This window comes from Sapajus apella, unplaced genomic scaffold, assembly GCF_009761245.1.
Source record: "Sapajus apella isolate SASKATOON/1434 unplaced genomic scaffold, GSC_monkey_1.0 scaffold44, whole genome shotgun sequence".
NCBI classification, from domain to species: domain Eukaryota; kingdom Metazoa; phylum Chordata; class Mammalia; order Primates; family Cebidae; genus Sapajus; species Sapajus apella.
In genome coordinates, this window is record NW_022436984.1 from 14066801 (window position 1) to 14087370 (window position 20570).

The following is a 20570-nucleotide window of genomic DNA, read 5'->3' on the forward strand; positions in this document are numbered from 1 at the left end:
GTGGCAACAATAGAAACTGGGACTACTAGAGAGAGGAGACAGGGAGAGGCAAAAGGGTTGACAAACTATCAGATACTATGCTCAGTAATTGGGTGACAGAATCATTTGTATCCCAAGCCTCAGCATCACCCAATATACCCAGGTAACAAATCTGTACACGTACCCCCTCAATCTAAAGTAAAATAGAAAAAAATGAGTAGTATCAAATATATTTTAGCCCTTACTTTCTTGAAATTTTTAGTATGTCCCTTTTTCAACTTAAAAGAAATGATTTGATTTAAATTATTTTTCTTGTTGGAAAAAAGTTGTAGTATGAAACTGTTGTATGTGTGCCAGGTCCTTGACCCTCCACCCCTGCTTTACATGTAGCTACGCCTTCCCTTCATTCTTTCAAAAGCAGATAATTTGTATTAGAAAAAGCTCTGCACAACCTTTTAAAAATATATCATCTCCACTTGTACCATAAATAACTCTTGCTTCTTCCTTTCCATTACAGAGGTATTTATCATGCCAGAAAACATAAGGAACTTGAAGGATGTGGATGTCAGTCTTTATTACACATGACCTTTTTTCCTGGGTGCTCAATAAATGACTTGTGCTGACTTTAAACTCACAGAATATTTACTGAGGATCTGCTCTAATAATCTTTGGAAAAACACAGCAATCTTTTAGAAGGGGGTGACAATCATATTTATTGAACCCTTATTGTGTGCCTGACACTGTGCAAGTCATGCCCACTTTATTACATCTTTGTGAGAATTGAACTTTTTTTAGAAGTGAGACAAAATCCACTGGAGAATTTTAAGAAAGAAATAATATGATAAGAGGTTGTTGGTATACTGCTTAATGAGACCCTGAGTTACTTGCCTGAGTTTGAAATACCGACTGTTTAATTTTGACAATTACTTGACCTTTTCATGGTACAGACATGATGTATATAAAATTAGAATCTTTGTTGGTGTTGTTTTGGGGAGTAAGTAAAAAAAAAAAAAAAGTAAAATAATTGGCCAGGCGCAGTGGCTCATGACTGTACTCCCAGCGCTTTGGGAGGCCTAGGTGGGCAGATTACCTGAGGTCAGAAGTTCAAGACCAGCCTGGCCAACATGGTGAAATACTATCTCTACTAAAAATACAAAAATTAGCTGGGTACGGTGGCACACACCTGTAATCCCAGCTATTAGGGAAGCTGAGGCAGGAGAATTATTTGAGCCCAGGAGATGGAGATTGCAGTGAGCCAAGACCCTGCCACTGCACTCCAGCCTGGCCAACAGAGCAAGACTCGGTATCAACAACAACAACAAAAAGAAAAAGAATTGCAACATTATGTCTAAAGAAATAAGCTCTACATTAGTATTAACTATAAAAATATAATTAAATTTTATTGCTTAATTTTGACTGCTGTGTAGAGCATGAATTATATGTGAAAGTTTGACACAAACAGATCAATTAAAAAAAAATCTGCTGTAGTAGCTCAATACCAGATGACAGTAGCTTGGAAGCATAGTAAAGAGAGAAACATTGAAATGAATTAAAATGTATTTTGAGTTACAGTTCACAGGACTTGCTTATAAATTAGACAGGGGTTAAGAGAAGAAAAGAGGGAGAAAAAGGTTGGATACTATATTTTTGGCTGCAGGATGATACAGCCAAAAATGGATGATGGTGTCATTCTCCAAAATAGGAAGGACAAGGGATGAAATAGATTTTGGGGAAAAACAAAACTTTCTTTTGGACATAATAAAGGTGAAATGCTCATTGGGTCTCAAAGTGAAGATAATGCCACATACAGAGATTTGACCCATGGAAATACAGGTGCACTAATCAAACCACTGGGTATGGTTAGGTTGCAGAAAAAAATGTCAATAGTCACTTTTTAAAATTTCTGTCTCTGTGTGTACATGTTTTCAGTAGGATGAGAAGAATGTTTTCTTAATCTCATAATCAAATTTAATATTATAACAGTCTTTTGAAACAATGTGCCTTTAAGAAAATTATAGTATGAAGCATTTATATCAGCTACTATTGAGTTTCCTGATTTAGGTCACTATTTTGTGAATATTTGGAGCAAATAAATCATGTGTAAGGTATTAATGCATATAAAGAAAATACATTATCAACTTTATTACCACTAAAAGAATTATCATCTTATTCTTTGGTTTTCAGGAGTGTAAGAAAAATAAGAGCAAAGGAAAAACAGGTGACTTCCATTCTTAAAGGCAACACCAATAATTCGGATACTATATTTTCTTTCCATAGAGAGGCTTACATGCATTTTTTCCTAAAAAATAGGATTTTAAAAATAGAGTACAAAGATTATTATTGTACTAATACTAATATCTCAGTCATTTTACTAAGCATGTTTATAACTTATAATCTGAATTATCACTATTAGTTAACTAAGCATTTTTGTTTTCCTTATTTTATAGGCAAGAGAACTGTGACTCAAAGACCTTAATGAAATTGTCTAAGACAGTCACATTAGAGATTCAAACTAAGAATTCTTGGTCTCTAAATCTTGAGGACTCCCTTAATAATTCTAACAATTTATATTTATCTTAGAACTTGCTTCAGAAAGTCAGATGCATTATTCCTTGTTTTTTCTTCATGATCAGTTCTTTCAAGAAGTTTCTCAGTTTGACATATGTGATTTTATTATGTTGGTCCAATATAACTGAATGCATCTATCAATTCCTCATTTATTCAACAAATAAATAGGTACTTCATATATATCTTTTGATATATTTGAAACATGTGTGTGTGTATGTATATGTATATATGTGTGTGTATATGTATATGTGTGTGTATACACACATATATATGAATTACCTATTTCATATATATATATATATATATGAATTACCTATTTGTGGATGCGCTATTCCATATTCAATGAATAAAGCAGTGAAAAAACAATGTCCTCCTGCTGCCATACTGGGGAAGACAAAAAAAGATTAAAAATAAACATTTAATATAATATCAAGTGATGATAAGAGTTATGGAGAAAAGTAAATCAAGGTAACTTGTGGAGAGGAAGAGGGACGCTCTTTGTGGTTGGTGGTGAAGAAGAGTCCTATGTCTGGTTGCATAAGAACCAGAATGAAGTGTGGTAATAGGTTTAGGGATATTTGGAGCAGTGATTCTGAAGCTTGAGTATACCTCAGAATCATCTGGAAGGCTTTTTAAATCACAGATTTCTGGTTTCTTATGCAGTAGCTGCAGCAGTGGACGCTGAGAATTTGCTTTTCTAACAAGTTCCCAGGTGGTGCTCATGCTGCTGGCTCAGGGACCATGACTTGAGAGCCACCGACCTAGGGAATGGCCCATTCAGGAAGAATGACCAGATAATCATGTGCAAGCAGAATGTTTGATGTTTTTGAGAAATAGTAAAGAAATTAGAATAACTGTGTCTTGGTGATAAGCTGATTCATTCAGTGAATTGTAAACACTAGTGAGCTTTACATTTTTAGGATAAAACGAGGTTTTTGAAATGAGAAATGACATGTTAAAAACATTACTCTGACTTTTATGTGCAGAATAGTCAGCAATGAAGCAGTACAAGAAACACAAAAATCTGTTAGGAAGTTATTTTACCCCAGACAAGAGAAGATGATGCCTTATTCTAGTGGTGAAGTGGTGGCGGTGTTGAAAAGTGGTTCTATTTTAGATATCCTTTGAAAGTAGAGCTGGTAGGATCTGCCGAAAAACTACATGTGGAAGTTGAAAGGGTTGAGAATGGCTCCAACTTGGGGGATTTGAGCCATCAGTGAATGGTATTATAATTTAAAACTTACAGAAAGTCAAAAAGAACTCTGGTTATATATATTTTAAAAAAGCAACTCAATTTAAAATCAGACTTTGTCATTTACAAGAACAGCCCTATAAGAAGTCAGAGGGCAAGGTGTACTAGTCAGTGGCTGGAAACCACTGAACCCTAGTTCTTAACATCAACATTATCACCTTCCTCTTACAACTGATTTGCTCAGCAGAGGAAGATAAATCTTATTCTTACAAGAATACGTAAGGACATTAATTTACACTCCCACCAACCAATGTAAAAGCGTTCATATTTCTCCACATCCTCTTCAGCATCTGCTGTCTCCTGATTTTTTAATGATCGCCATTCTAACTGGCATGAGGTGGTATCTCAATGTGGTTTTGATTTGCATTTGTCTAATGACCAGTGATGATGAGCTTTTTTTCATATGTTTCTTGGCTGCATAAATGTCTTCTTTTGAAAAGTGTCTGTTTATATCCTTCACCCACTTTTTGATGGGGTTGTTTGTTTTTTTCTTGTAAATTTAAGTTCTCCATAGGTTCTGGATTTTAGCCCTTTGTCAGATGGGTAGATTGCAAAAATTTTTTCCATTCTTTTGGTTGCCAGTTCACTCTATTGACATTTTCTTTTGCTGTGCAGAAGCTCCTAAGTTTAATTAGATCCCATTGGTCTATTTTGGCTTTTGTTGCCATTGCTTTTGGTGTTTTAGTCCTGAAGTCCTTGTCATGCCTATGTCCTGAATGGTATTGCCTAGAGTTTCTTCTAGAGTTTTTATGGTGTTAGGCCTCATGTTTAAATCTTTAATCCATGGAGAGTCAATTTTTGTATAAGGTGTAAGGAAGGAATCCAGTTTCAGCTTTCTGCATATAACTAGCCAGTTTCCCTAACAGCATTTATTAAATAGGGTATCCTTTCCCCATTGCTTATTTTTGTCAGGTTTGTCAAAGATCAGATGGTTGTAGTTGTGTGGTGTTCTTTCTGAGACCTCTGTTCTGTTCCATTGGTCTATATCTCTGTTTGGATACCAGTACCATGCTGTTTTAATTACAGTAGGCTTGTAATATAGTTTGAAGTCAGGTAGTGTAATGCCTCCAGCTTGTTTTTTTGTTGTTGTTTGTTTTCTTTTTGTTTGTTTGTTTGTTTGTTTTTTGCTTATGAGGCTCTTTTTTGGTTCCATATGAAGTTTAAGGCAGTTTTTTTCAATTCTGTGAAAAAAGTCATTGGTAGCTTGATGGGGATAGCACTGAATCTATAAATTACTTTAGGCAGTATGGCAATTTTCATGATATTGACTTTTCCTAACAATAAGTATGGAATGTTTTTCCATCGTTAGTGTCGTCTCTTATTTCCTTGAGCAGTGATTTGTAGTTCTCCTTGAAGAAGTCCTTCACATTCCTTGTTAGTTGTATTCCTAGGAATTTAATTCTGTTTGTAACAATTGTGAATGGGAGTTCACTCATGATTTGTGGAAGACAGTGTGGTGATTCCTCAAGGTTCTAGAAATAGAAATATCATTTGACCCAGCAATCCCATTACTGGGTGCTTTGGTAGGTAAAACACTTTAACCTAAACTGGCATATTTTTAAACTACTTGTAAATATACCTGGAGAGAATTGTAACATAAATTAACACAAAGAGCCTCATGTCTTTCTGCCAACTTTGGCTTAATAAAAATGAACATACAATGAAGAAAACAAGCTAATATTGATTGATTAAAGATCATTCTATTATAAAGACATATGCACACATATGGCTTATTGCAGCACTGTTCAAAGACTTTGAACCAACCCCAATGCTCATCAGTGATAGACTGGATAAAGAAAATGTGGTATGTATACACCATGGAACACTATGCAGCCATAAAAAAGGATGAATTCCTGTCCTTTGCAGGGACATGGATGAATCTAGAAGTCATCATTTTCAGCCAACTGACACAAGAACAGAAAAGCAAACACCACATGCTCTCACTCCTAAGTGGGTGTTGAACAATGAGAACACATGGACACAGGGAGGGGAACATCACACACCGGGGCCAGGGGTGTGGGGGTTAGAGGAGGAATAGCAGGAGGTGAGGGGACTGGGAAGGAATAGCATTAGGATAAATGCCTAATGTAGATGACAAGGCAACGGATGCAGCAAATCACCACCATGGCACATGTCTACCTATGTAACAAAGCTGCACGATTTGCACATGTACCCCAGAACTTAAAGTATAATAAATAAATATTTAAAAAAAGAAACAACATATCAAAATAAAATTACATACGGTAGGTAAAAAAGAAAAGAGCATGAAAGGACAATGAGATATCTCAATTCTAAGCATAGAAGGAAAAGGTGGACATTATAAATTAGCATTTTTAAAGTCTTTGAAAAGGGTGTTGAGATGTCTCTGATAGATGGTGAAATATGTTTGAAAACAAAGGAATGACAGCATTTATAAAGAAAAAACAGGAAAGTGTCATATTGGAGATCTTTGAAAATGTTATAATGTTTGTTTGAAGGAGGAAAAATATTTCTTGGATTTTGAATTTCTAGATTGCAGGACTTAAAGTGTTGTTGAATATTGAGGGGCTGATTTTATTCTTAAAATCTGATATGCATAGAGATTTAAAAAATAACTCCTAATATTATCCTTATAAGGTTTTTGATATATGTAATTTTAAAATTTCTATTTATTTCAATATGTAATGTTTTCTTTGTAGAAGGCCATGACACAGTAATAAATGTGGGTGTGCATATCTATGTTTCAGCAGGGTAACAGGTAATAGGGTGGAACGCTGTGTTTCCATGTGTTCTTGCAATATCGCTCACATTGAAGTTAATGAGGGGAGATTCTGCACTTCTGAGCTCGTACATTTAACAGTTGGGGCCAGCATCATTGCCCATGAGCTGCAGGTTTAATACCATGAGGAACCAAGAGAGATGATGCAGGACCGCCTCTATACATGCTTATCTTGACCTGAATCCAAACCAGCTCAGGTCTGTTCTAGCTCATCCTTTCTGATATCTATCTTTTAATAAAATATTTACAAAACATATAACTGAAGATTATATAAATAATCATTAATGTTATGTTTTGGTACATTCATTACTTTGTTTTTTAGCCTTTATTTTAAAAAATATCTGTGAATGTATTTTACAAGAATCTAATCCATTTTCTCTTTAATGAGTAGACAATTGTTCTAAAAATTGATTCTTTTGATTTTTGTATTAAACAAGTTGATTTAATTCTAAATCTATATTTATTATTGCAATCATTGGGGACTTTATGTTCTATCCCGCTGCTCTGCCTATTATATATTATATTTGTATCATAATATATAAATTGTTATAGTATTAATATATGTTAGGAGAAAATTAACGTTTTGAAAACTGTGAAGATCTTGAAATGATACCTACTTAACTCTTCTGACAAACAGCATAGAGATTCTTAATGGCTCTTGTTTTTAAATATTAGCTTGCTTTCTTGGTTGTATACTCATTTTTACTAAGCCAAAGTTGGCAGAAAGACACGAGGCTCTTTGTGTTAATTTATATTACAATACTCTCCAGATATATTTACAAGTAGTTTTAAAACATGCTAATTTAGGTTAAAGTGTTTTGCCTACCAAAGTACAAAGAAGACATTATTATTACTTGTGATTTATTGAATTATGTCCCATAATCAGCATAATAAAAATCTATTATTTTTCAGTGATGACTTCCACATTGCAAATTTTGATGTAGTTTCTCTTTCATTTCGTATAAACCTAGATGTAGAAAACCCTACAGCAAAAACTTGGGGATTAAGTTATTGCAAATAGATTTTTAATAATTTGATGAGTGACTTTAATGACACAGCACTTAAAAAAGGTCTAGAATCGGCTGACTGGAAATTCAAACAAGTTCAGCCTTATTATGGAAAGAACAATAAACAGATTGCCAATTGTTCTACAGATAAGTACTTATTGATACTTTTTGGTTTTTATCTTACGTGCAGTAGAATAAGATATACAACGGTTTACATTGTTCCTTTTGGACAATTTTCTTGATGTCTCAGCCTAATTTTAGGCTTCCCAAAACTGAGGATAAGTATACACAACCCATACATTTATTAGTGGATATTAAATGAGAAAACATTAGTGAAAGTGGGAGACCATAATAGATGCTCATCACTTATAAATTAGATTCCTCCACACACCCTCCCATGCTCTCCAGTAACAGACATAGACATAATTGTAATAACGTTTACAATTCCCTCTAAGATAACTCATCTTACTAGGTAGCCTTACAGAATTTGAATGTGTATTTCCAAGGTGTAGAGTTGTGCCTCCAAAATGTTGTGAAAGTAAGTAAAATTTGTCTCAATTTCCTCTGCATTTCACAATTCTTTACCCTCACAAGAATTCAACCTTTTCTCCGTCTCAGGCACACACTGGGCTCCCTCTTCTCCATCCCTACTCTAACCAGGTGGATGCATTATTGCACAATGGTGAGAACAGGACTTAGTGATATCTCCACATTCTGACATGTTGACATTAGAATAGGGAGGAAAATATCATGTAAGTCCATCTTCAATTGATGCCTGTTATTCCCAATGCAATAATGTTTTCTCCTTATTGGAAAAAAAATGAGTCCATAGCAGAGGGTGTGGGTTGGAGGTCTGATTATATTATGTTTCACTAACTTAATAGAAAAATAGCTAGACAGAAAATATGATTATCTTAAAAGATTTGACAGGAACAGGAATGCGGAAAACTGATCATGACACCTTAACTGATAACCACAACTAATAAAATAGGCAATCACTTCCTTAATGCTTACATTTGTCACTAAATTATAACCACTTTGGGGGAAGGGTTTGTGTCTGTTTGACTCATAAATTTACTTCCCTAAATGGGATATATAGGCACAAGATATACAGTTGTGGAATGAATAAACGTGCTTAAATACATATTAGGTGTAAATATGTGTAACCAGTAAAATGCTGTGAAAAATAAAAATAATGTGAGATAATGGATGTTTTGCTCTTTTTGCAAAATTTAAACTGTTGTATTTTTACAGACAATAAAATATGAGTATTTTTAAAGACAATAAAATATGAGATGAGATTTAAAATCTACTACAGCTCTAAAGTACAAGCTAGATGAAGATAATCTGGAGAACAGAGGCCTCTTTCTGTTATCTCTAAAGACATGTTGTTGGTAATCACTCCAAGAACCTGCTTTTATAGAGAAATGTGGCTTTCTGCACCAGTGTCCTAGTAGTCCTTCACGAAACATGGTTTGAGCCCTATCCTGGATTCAAGAGGATATACTTTCCCCCAAGCTGTTTCCCTGATGAACTTACAATTCTAATTTGTTTTCTTACATCAACATCTTCAAAACCCAAGCCTTGCTATTTCTTACCATTAAGCTTGTGCTGATGCAATCTGCTTGATGTTTTATGTGGCAATAAAATGAGCACATTAAGACGGCCATTAATCTATTTTAAAAGTTGGGGAGTGCCAGGGAGAACACTTATTTCTGTCTCATTCGGTATGTTGTTTAAGCCAAGGAATTTCTTGAATGCTTCTACAGTAATATATTACCAAGAAAGGAAAAGAGCATTCGTGTAAACCTCACCTCACCTCGTGAATTACAGGCCTTGTAAAAATGATTGATTCTTTGAAATTAGACTCAAGTTCACAAAGAGTTTATCATTTTCACTTTAGAAATCTGCTTAACAAACAATATCTAAAAATAAGAAAATTGAATTTGATTAAGAAAATGTGTTTGTGAATTTGTAAAACTATTTCTTAAAAATAGTATAGTAAAATAGTTTATCTTTTCTACAGGTGCCTGAGTCAAAAGACCATGTTTTTTTTTCCAAATAATTCATACCAGTGTATTAAAAATAAAGAGTAGTTTTTTAAATTTTATAATCAGATAACCATTTCTGTCAAATAAATACTATTTTTATAAAAGTAAGATCATCTGAAAATAACATATTCATTAAAATGATTAATTTAAAATGTATTTGAAATTAAATTGTGTCTCATTTAGAAGAAAAATAAAAGATATATTTGGCTTTATAAAATAATGACATATTATCTTAAATGTTACAATTACAGAGCTATAGAGTGAAATAATTCTGGAAAAATTTACTTATAAAATGTGAATATTTTTTACTTAATGGATGACTATTAAATAGATTGAGGTGTGAAAGTTTTGAAAAGAGCTTGGTTTTATGACTACTATATGCCTACATTGACGAGTATATCATGTGTTTTACTTATCTTATATTAAGTGTGTACAATCCTCCCTGTAGGGAAAAAGTTTATGGCCTATTAAGTAATACCCCCCCTCTATTTCTTTAAATTCAGAAGATTCTGATGTAAGAGAAACATTGCGCACCTAAATAGGTTCGTGTGGAAAATATGTAGTTATAGTCAGAATAAAAGTCACTCTGGTCTCCTACTTTTAATTTAGAGGAAGCATATTGGTGAAGAAATTCAGTTACTGGTGTTTTATGAAAAAATTTAAAAGCTAGTAAGCACAGCTTATGACATGTTCATGTTTCTTGACTGTATATAGAATTATAAAAATGAGTTGAAAGAATAAAATTAATAATATTATTCCTTTCATTTTTTGTAAATGGGTCAGTGTGAAGTAAGCAAATTTCATTAAAGATCTTAAATCTTTGTTACTTAGAAAAACTACATGAAACAAAAAATTATAAAGTCTCTATTTTTATCATACATTTTTCTTATAAAAATATCCACATAAAATTATTCAATCAGTGTAATGTTGATGCTGCAAAGTATTATTGTTCCATAATAATCACAGAGAGAACTAGAGAGATGCTGTAATTTTTTAACTAGACTTTATTTTTAATGAGAACTTTTGTTAGCACTTTTAATGAAAAAGTGAACTTTGTTTTTTATTTCCCTTGAATTTTTATCACATTGATTGGGTGGGTGGGGGCATTTACTTCTTCACTGTAAACTTTATATTTAAGTGTTTTGTTGTTTTGAGAGTGACTTTTTAACTTATGGTGGCTTATCCATTTTAAGATCAATTTTAAGATACGTCTTGATATAAGAATGAGAGTATGTGGTTTTGTGTTATTCTTTTGATCTCTATGAACAATTCAAATATTCTTTTAAAGTAAGTAAAATAATAAGGTAGGCAGTAAGAAAGTCTAGGTAAAGGTAGAAAAATAGGGGAAAAAAAACAAAGAAAGTAAAAACAAGAATCTCAAGATGACATGGAAATAATTCATTCAAAAGAAAATTAAAGACTGCTGTGGTCAGAATCCCGATCACCTGGACCACATCTATAACTGAAGTTTTCTGTTGACCCTCCAGGCTGAAAGGCAGCATTTGAGTGTTTTGTTTTGCTTTTTCTGTGTGTCCTTCTGCTCTCAGGGAAGGCTGGTGTTGTCTTGGCAACTTTCACAATTATGTTGCCAGCAGGACCCTCCCAGACTCTGAGAGAGAAATTGTGAGCCCTTTCATTCCTCAGAGACAACAGTAATTGTGAAATGTGTTACACAACACACATGCAGAAGTTCCTAAGGGAAGTCAGCACAGCAATTTTAGTAAAATAAAGTTGAAATTTGACATATATCAGAGATGAGCACAAAAGAATAATTACCAAATAATATGGTGAGAGTTGGAGATGATTCTCCACAGATGACTCGTTTTATCTAGAATAGTTTCAGAATCCCTCATTTGAAATAGCAGGCTTTGTTTGTTAAATAAAAAGTCTTCATTACATAGTCTTTTGAAAGGTAGATAGGAGAAAACTAAAATTCTACCATGCCAATTTTAAGTATTTTCTTCTAAAAGGTTTCATTTATGGCCAAAAGATAGATGTGAAATAGACAGCTCTATGTTTATTGATGGTAAATCTCCAGCCTGGAGATGCCTCATAAGGTTTATGGGCAAGCAAGTTAAAGTAGAAGTGTGTACAAGAATTACTGATTTTCAGACAGTATGTGTGTGTGCGAGAGAGAGGGAGAGAGAATGAGAGAGTGAGGACAGAGTGAGAGAAACAGAGACACTGCATGGGCAAAGACTGGAGAAATAAAAGTAACCTAAGTGCTTATTTGCACACGTTTTATGAAGGGAGGGGAAAAAACAAGGAGAAACTAGACAAAAGTTAGTGTTTTCACCTCAATACAAAGAAGAATTGGGGACATAAAAGAGTGGAAATAACTCTTCCTGCCATATCTAAAATTGCAGCTAAAAAGAGATACCATCAATCTTATAGCACATGGTAAGCTTCGAGACATTCAGGACTGACCTCGTTCCCAAAGAAGCATAACGAAGAAAACGTCCACAGAAAATACATGCAGCCTCATTTCTTTGAGGTCTTGAGAAATCCCTGAGAAAGGATTTCTGAAGACCCTAGGCTAATCATAATGACTTACCAAATGTGGTGATTATCCTAAGTGTCAGACTATTGCCAGCTCAAGTTGCCATTCTGAAGTATTCTAACACTTGGCATTCAATACCTAGTCAGACTCTATTATTCAGATTAATCATACTGACAAAACTGATATTGAAGATTGCAATTTGAGGGATTCCTTATTTTATTACTTAAATGTTTTTTTTTTTTTTTATTTCATGGTTCTGGTTTCATCCTACATTCAAGGAATATGTCGACCCTGTAGTGAATTTTATTTTCTTTGGCCTCTATTCTACTTTGAATGTGAGACATATACATCCTCATGATCTATAATAACTCTTGGTCTGGAAGTGAGTTACTCTAATCAAATAGCACCCATGAAGAAATCAGGCAAACTATTTCAGAAATAAAGTTAAACTTGGAAAGTTCTCCTTATTAACTTCGTTCCTGAATTATACTTTCTTCTATGGCAATAGGTCAGGGAGGTTAGGAGTGGTGAGCAAAGCAAGGCAAAAGAAAAGAGGGATAATACCCTCTAATATTTCAAGCCATGGAGAAAAACATTTTCAATATATGATATATACAACTCAATGGTAATTTAAAGTATTATACAACAGTATATTTATTTTAATTATTGTATGCAATTGGTAAAATTGGATGCCATTTAATTTTACAGCATAAGAACCTTCCATTTGAAAGGTTGTCTTATATTAAAGTATATTCTGTTAGGAAGTAATAAAAAACACATAACTGAAACATTGGAGTTAAACAGTTAACAAACACATGGACTTAGTGATGAAGAGAACTATAATTCATGGACTGTGTGTACTGCAAATAACCTTATATGTATTATTAGAGTTTCTACAAGTTGAGATTAAAAAAAAAAAACAACAGAATTAAGAAGTAGCTGGACTAAGAACATACAGGAAATGCATATATACTTATTGACTTAAGTTACTTCAAACCTTCCCATGTAGTAAGTTCAAGTCACTCTTCCAGGTTTCTCTGACACTGTATAATAAATTTTATAATAACATTTCCATAGGAGTTTAACTTATAAAAATTTGGTATATTGTGGTGAGTTATTCTGATGGTAGGGGATTCTGATGGTTTCAGATACAAATACAAATGAATAATTTAATACATATTAGAGAAGTTTTTTTAAAAGTTTTCTATTTCTGCCTTTTCTGTGCATATAGCCTGTAGTTTCCACTTTTAATTGTAAACTTAATTGTCTACTTTAGAAATCTGTCAAGTTCCCTGAAAGCAGGAACTGTATCTTACTTAGATTGTATCTTTGGCACCAAATGCAAACCTGAATTCCAAGTACAGGAACTATATATTTTCATCCAAATATGTCCTACATTTTAGTTCTCTGTGTATCTAGGAATAAGCACTGACTTTTCAGCATTAATTAATACTGGATTTTAAATATCCCAAAAAAAGAGGCAGAAAGAGATAAATTAGCAAGTTTGAGTTACCAGACCTCTCTTTCATAGAAAATGCTTAATTTCTTCTGTAATTCTCAATGAGATACTCATGTAAAGAGAAGTTCTGTAGTAAGGAAGTATAAGATAGTAAGAAAATGACGAAAATATTTTCACTGCCTCTTCTCAGAAATCAGCACAAATCCTCCTTTCCCTCTATTCGTTATTACTTACTCTCTCCAGTTTCAGAGATGTAGATAAAAGGCACTTTATTAATATGTAAAGGTATATGAATCATTAATTTATAAGAAGTGGTCAACGTCAGTCTGTGTGTATTCAAAGGGAAACTTGAACAAGTACATGATCTAGTATGTGTGTGTGTGTATATATATATATATATTCTTCATATAAACACATAGACACATTCATTATATATCCCCTCTAACACATGTACACTTAAGTTATACTACTTACCAACAAATAATTAAAAAGAATTTATATATGTATTATAAGCATATTAGATGTGATACTATTTTCAGTGAAGAAATGTTACTAAACAGTGAATTAATATTATTTTCATACTATTTTTGTCAAAAATGACCGTCTCTGGTATATCATATTATATTATTAATCAAATTTGTATTTGAATAAATAAATGTATACATATATACATGTTACTTAAAAACTATCATCATCTTTCATAGTGAGCAAATTATAAAGTTTATTTTCTTGCTGTGAATTTAATACACCTAAGTAAAATTTCTAAGATTTCATTTCAACTAAGAAGAGATTGTATCACATTTCCATTCTCCCCTATCCACCTAAAGGAAAGACAATGTGTAGGCTGCTCAATGGTTGAAATAAATCATTGGTATATCACAGTGAAATCTATATTATCCAAGTTCACAGGTCTCTCTTGTAGAGACAAGAAGATCAGTCAAGTAACTAATATGGGTTATTTACTCATTCATGGCACTAATAAGCTATTCATATTATTTTCTCCTTATGGTAGTGGAAAATGACATAATATTTTACCATATGTAGAATCATAGTTGCTCTTCCAGTATGAACACAAGATATCTACATTGCATTAAAAAATATATTATCACATTTTGTTTGCTAACATTTTATTGAACCTTTTTTTGTACCCATACTCACAGGTGAAATCTTATATCTATAGAATTTATTTTCCATGCTATTCTTGTCTAATTCAAACATACGTTAGCTTTATAAAGCAAGGTAATATTTGGCATTCTATTCTCTGCAAACATTTATTTAGAATGGAACAATGGGAACAAATAAAGAAATAGCTAGATTTAGAAGTGCATACTTGAAATAAAAGAAATTTACTAAGTTAATGACTTAAGCCCCAACCACAAGAATAGTTTTAAAGACTAACACTTTAATTCCAAAGAAAACCCAAGAAAGAAATTACCAAGAAATAAGAATATAAATATAATTCAATAAACTAAAACTCTAAGAAATAATATTTAAGTGTAACAAAATTAAACACATGTTATTTGAAAAGCCTCAGTACATTGATACATCTTTAAGAACACTGATACTATGATAAAAAAAGGAATGAGACATAAGCAGTCTTAGAAATGAACAGTAAAACATAATTGTACCTACAAAAAAACTTAAGTAATAAGAAAGGTTTCAGGAAGTTCTGTAAAAATAAATTTGAAAATTGAGTGAAATACAGAACTTCCTTGACAAAAGTATAGCCTTAAACTCATTCAGAATATGTTGAAAGCACAGATAGTCCTCCATTATTAAAGACATGGGATCTTCTAGAAGAAAATCTAGACAAAACCAGTCAGGACATAGGTATAGGCAAGGACTTCAAGGCTAAAACACCAAAAGCATTGGCAACAAAAGCCAAAATAGACAAATGGGACCTAATTAAACTCCAGAGCTTCTGCACAGCAAGAGAAACAATCATTAGAGTGAACTGGCAACCAACAGAATGAGAAAATTTTTTTGCAATCTACCCATCCGACAAAGGGCTAATATCCAGAATCTACAAAGAACTAAAACAGATTTACAAGAAAAAAACAAACAAGCCCATTCAAAAGTGGGCAAATGATATGAACAGATACTTTACAAAAGAAGACATATACGAGGCCAACAAACATATGAAAAAATGCTCACATCACTGATTATTAGAGAAATGCAAATCAAAACCACATTGAGATACCACCTCATGCCAGTTAGAATGGCGATCATTAAAAAATCTGGAGACAACAGATGCTGGAGAGGATGTGGAGAAATAGGAACACTTTTACACTGTTGGTGGGAGTGTAAATTAGTTCAACCATTGTGGAAGACAGTGTGGTGATTCCTCAAGGACCTAGAAATAGAACTTCCATTTGACCCAGCAATCCCATTACTGGGTATATATCCAAAGGATTATAATTCATTCTGTTATAACACATGCACACAAATGTTCACTGCAGCGCTGTTTACAATAGCAAAGACTTGGAACCAACACAAATGCCCATCGATGATAGACTGGACAGGGAAAATATGGCACATATACACCATAAAATACTATGCAGCCATAAAAAACGATGAGTTCATGTCCTTTGTAGGGACATGGATGAACCTGGAAACCAACATTCTCAGCAAACTGACACAGGAACAGAAAGCCAAACACCGCATGTTCTCACTCATTGGCAGGTGTTGAACAATGAGAACACATGGACGCAGGGAGAGGAGCATCACACACTGGGGTCTGTTGGGGGGAACTAGAGAAGGAATAGTGGCGGGTAGGGAGTGGGGGATGGATAACATGGGGAGAAATGCCAGATATAGGATATGGGGAGGAAGGCAGCAAACCACATTGCCATGTATGTACCTATGCAACAATCTTGCATGTTCTTCATATGTACCCCAAAACCTAAAAAGTTTTATATATATATATATATATATATATAAAAAGACATGGGATCACACTTATAGGCCTGCACACACAAATACAAAGACAAACACACATACACAATCTTTACGGTTGTTAAAAGTTTATACTGCTTACTTTTGTTTCTGCTAATGCTGACATATATTTTGTTTCATTGAATATTTTAAGTTTTGTATTATGCACTGATTAGTTTTCACTGCACGTTTTCTGTGCAAACTAGGTGGAGAGTTTCTCTTCAGACCAATATTGCATTTGCTTTGTCAGATGCATCAAAGATAAATCCTAAAGCAATTTTTGTTAGGGTTTATAAAACCTACAGTGTGAACGTTATACAGTTAACCTAGAAAACTAGGTGAGACCAGCTGTCTGTGTAAACATTTTTAGAAAGGACCTCTGTATTTTGTTACAGAGTCAAATTATAAATGGGCAATAAATATATTAAATGTGCCAATGGGTTGTTATTTTTTCTAGTTCACCTTTTTACCGAATACGTAACCTTTCTATGACCTTTTTATTATTGGATTATTCAAATGATATGAGCTCACTCTTTAAATCAGCAGGGTGCTGGATGAAGCTAGCTCACACTGGTTTGTGTCAGCTGATTGTCCACATCTCTCCCTAATTCCTAGTTCATCATATCACTTTGGTAGCCTGAAATCAGTAATACTGATGTTATCGTCACCATAGAAATTAGCAGATCCTAGATACCAGTACTTTCCTCCTCCGCCCCTCAGATACCTTATTAAACCAGCAAACCACATCTTTGACCCAATGTGAAGGGAGATGCAAAATTTCAAATTTCCCAGGAGATATTTTTTCTTACACAGCCTCCAAGATGAAGCAAGTTGCTTTGTTATCACTCCATCAATGTGAGTGGATTACTCTAGTCCACACTTTCATTGAAGTTGCAGCCTTTGATTGTCCAGGATTCATGAAGAAGTTATCAGCCCTTGCCTCTCATCAACACAGATTCCCATTTCTTTCCTTGCACAATTATTAAATCCTATTCCTCTTGGACATTCCTCTCTAATAACAAGTTACCCTAAGAACAAACAAGTCATCCACTTCAGCTAACGGCTCTGTTTTCCAATTTCCTCTTTGATTTTGGCCTCTGGGGATTTCTTTTCAAAATTAACTATGTAATTTTAAGTTAATATTAATATGCTGCTACTAGCATTTTTCAGGAGTTTGATAACATGAAGGTTTTTATTTTATGTAGTCCATAAAATTGCCATAAATAGTATCTTTTATCCATCCTTAAATTGTAAAAGCTTTGACAATTTTTTTAGAATGTATAGAAAATAAAAAGCAATATAATAAATGAAATTCTACTGTAATTTTTATTTTGAAGTTATAAACTCCTATATTTCATTATGGGTTAGGTACCCAAAGGCTGTTACAAATTTATTTGAACATGAAAATGACTATGCTATGCAAATTTGAGATGCATTTATCAGGCTTATTGCTTTTTTATTTATTAAATTTCACCAGCTAAACTTTGGAAAATTTTCCTTTCATTTTGCATATGAAACTTTGACAGAGCAATCATGAGAGTCATAATATTTTGCAATTATTTTTAGTGTTCACGGTATTATAAGCAAGTTTTCATTTCTGGATTTGTAATGCTTCACAAAAAGGTTGTACCACGGTTTTTTCACTCTTTCAATATTGTTGGTTATTTAAGTTGCTTTCAACTTTTTAAAACCACACACAGAAAAGCAAACTTATGCATATAAACTCCATGTTTGGATCATTTCTTAGAACACTTTCCTAGAAATGATTTTCATATTGATTTATAAGTATGATAATGGGAGCCTCTCTGGCTTTTTGAAAGTAACAAATTACAAATAGAAAGAAAATCACGTCTTTATCTCTCAAAGCTACTAGGGAGTACTCTTTCTTATTTTTATTTATATATTTATTTTAATCTTATGCTTTTTAACTTTATCTTTTATTTTTTTATTATTATACAAGACAATCCTGGGCAAAATGAACAAGGCTGGAGGCATTACACAACCTGACTTCAAACTATAATACAAGGCTACAGTAACCAAAAAAGCATGGTATTGGTACCAAAACTGACATTTAGACCATTGGAGCATAACAGAGGCCTCAGAAATAATGGCACACATATCAACTATCTGATTTTTGACATACCTGACAAAAACAAACAATGGGAAAAAGAATCCCCTGTTTAGTAAATGGTGTTGGGAAAATTCACTAGCCAAATGCAGAAAGCTAAAACTAGAACCCTTCCTTACACCTTACACAAAAATTAACTCAAGATGGATTCAAGATTTAAATGTAAGACTTAAAACCATAAAAACCCTAGAAGAAAACCTAGGCAACACGATTCAGGATATAGGCATGGGCAAGCACTTCAGGGCTAAAACACCAAAAGCAATGGCAACAAAAGCCATAATTGACAAATGGGATCTAATTAAACTAAAGAACTTCTGCACAGCAAAGAAACTATCACTGGAGTGAACAGGCAACCTACAGAATGGGAGAATATTTTTGCAATCTATCCATCTGACAAAGGGTTGACATCAAGAATCTACAAGGAACTTAAACAAATGTACAAGAAAAAACAAACTACTCCATTAAAAAGTGGGTGAAAGATATCAACAGACATTTTTTGAGGACATTTATGTGGCCAACAAACATGATGAAAAGCTCTTTTTTTTTTTATTTTTAAAAGAGAAAAGCCTATTGAGTCTTCTGTTGTCAAAGAGTACATAAGATAAACTCTTTTATTTTTTTTTAAATTAATTAATTAATTTTTTTTAAATCTTTTTTTTTTTTTTAAAAAAAGCCTACAGCACTGGGTATTCCCAAGCCTTCTCCCATCCAAGTACTAACCAGGCCCAACCCTGCTTAGCTTCCGAGGTCAGACAAGATCGGGCGTGTTCAGGGTGGCATGGCTGTAGACAACCTCTTTTATTTTCAAATCCAACTCTAGTTTATGCTGTCTTGGTAAAAATAAAGTACCATTTGCAGAAAGCATTTCCCCTCACCTCTAGAAAAACAGGGCAAAGGCAAATTGAAGTAATTGAAGCTAAGAACACAAAAAGAGAGCTTCCTAGGGGAAGGTAACTGTCTGAAAAAGCATTCAGTAGCCACTTCCTAAGGAGAAAAATGGTAGAACAGATCATTTTCAGCCTAGGTGTGAATAAGGGAGATTTCCCAGCCTTTTGATTTTCTAAAGTTGATGTGCCACCAGGTGTGGGAGGAATGTTGTAGAAAACAAAATACTTTCATTGAATTATGAGTTTGGAAAAATGTCATTTAAGTCTATTTTAATGGTGTGGTTTTATAAATAACAGAAAGTGCAGGCACCCAATGATTCCATCATTATTATCAAAACGCAGGGTACAACTTGTTTGATCAGATGGTCACAATAGCCCATAATGTCCATCTCTGCTCCATACAGTACTTTCCAACAGGAACAGAAAGTGACTGTAGACTAGAATCAGTTCTCCCAAGGACTCTCCCTCAGTCCAGCTAATTCCTTCATTCTTAGCTAGCGCACCTCAGATTTTGTATTTCCAAGTTCAGAGGTGACACTGGTCTTTCTGGTCCGACAATTATACTTTTGATGAACAAGACTGCCATATTTCTGTCATTTGACAAATATAGAGATGCTAGTTAACTCTTCTCCAGAAATTTAAGCTGTGGTGGGGCCACTAAAAGGGTTGGTTACCCAAATGTGAACTAACTTTTCTTCTGTGATTAACATCTGTTATGGCTTCAGGCATTAGAGTATGTGTGTTCAAACCAATATCAAAATTTTGTAGAAATTTTGTAGAATCTCTAGGTAGTCCATCCTACCTAGAGATTCAGCCTTTTCTATATATCAATGTTCCTGTTAAATGTTCTGATTATTTAACATGATATAGAATGGATTGGTTATTTATAGAGATTATATGTATGATACTAAATCATCAAATGGCAACTGCCTATTCTTATTGTTATGGAAACATTTCAGTTAACTAAATCATTTATTGTTGAGTGAGTACTCTGAACACATTATATTAGGTATTACAAAAAGATAAACAACATAAAGTCTTCAGAGA

At 33.5% G+C, this 20570-nt stretch overlaps 1 pseudogene; it reads right to left on the minus strand.

Moving 5' to 3' along the window:
* Positions 1-19307: 19307 nt before the first annotated feature.
* Positions 19308-19426, minus strand: LOC116524334 (annotated as a pseudogene).
* Positions 19427-20570: the final 1144 nt, after the last annotated feature.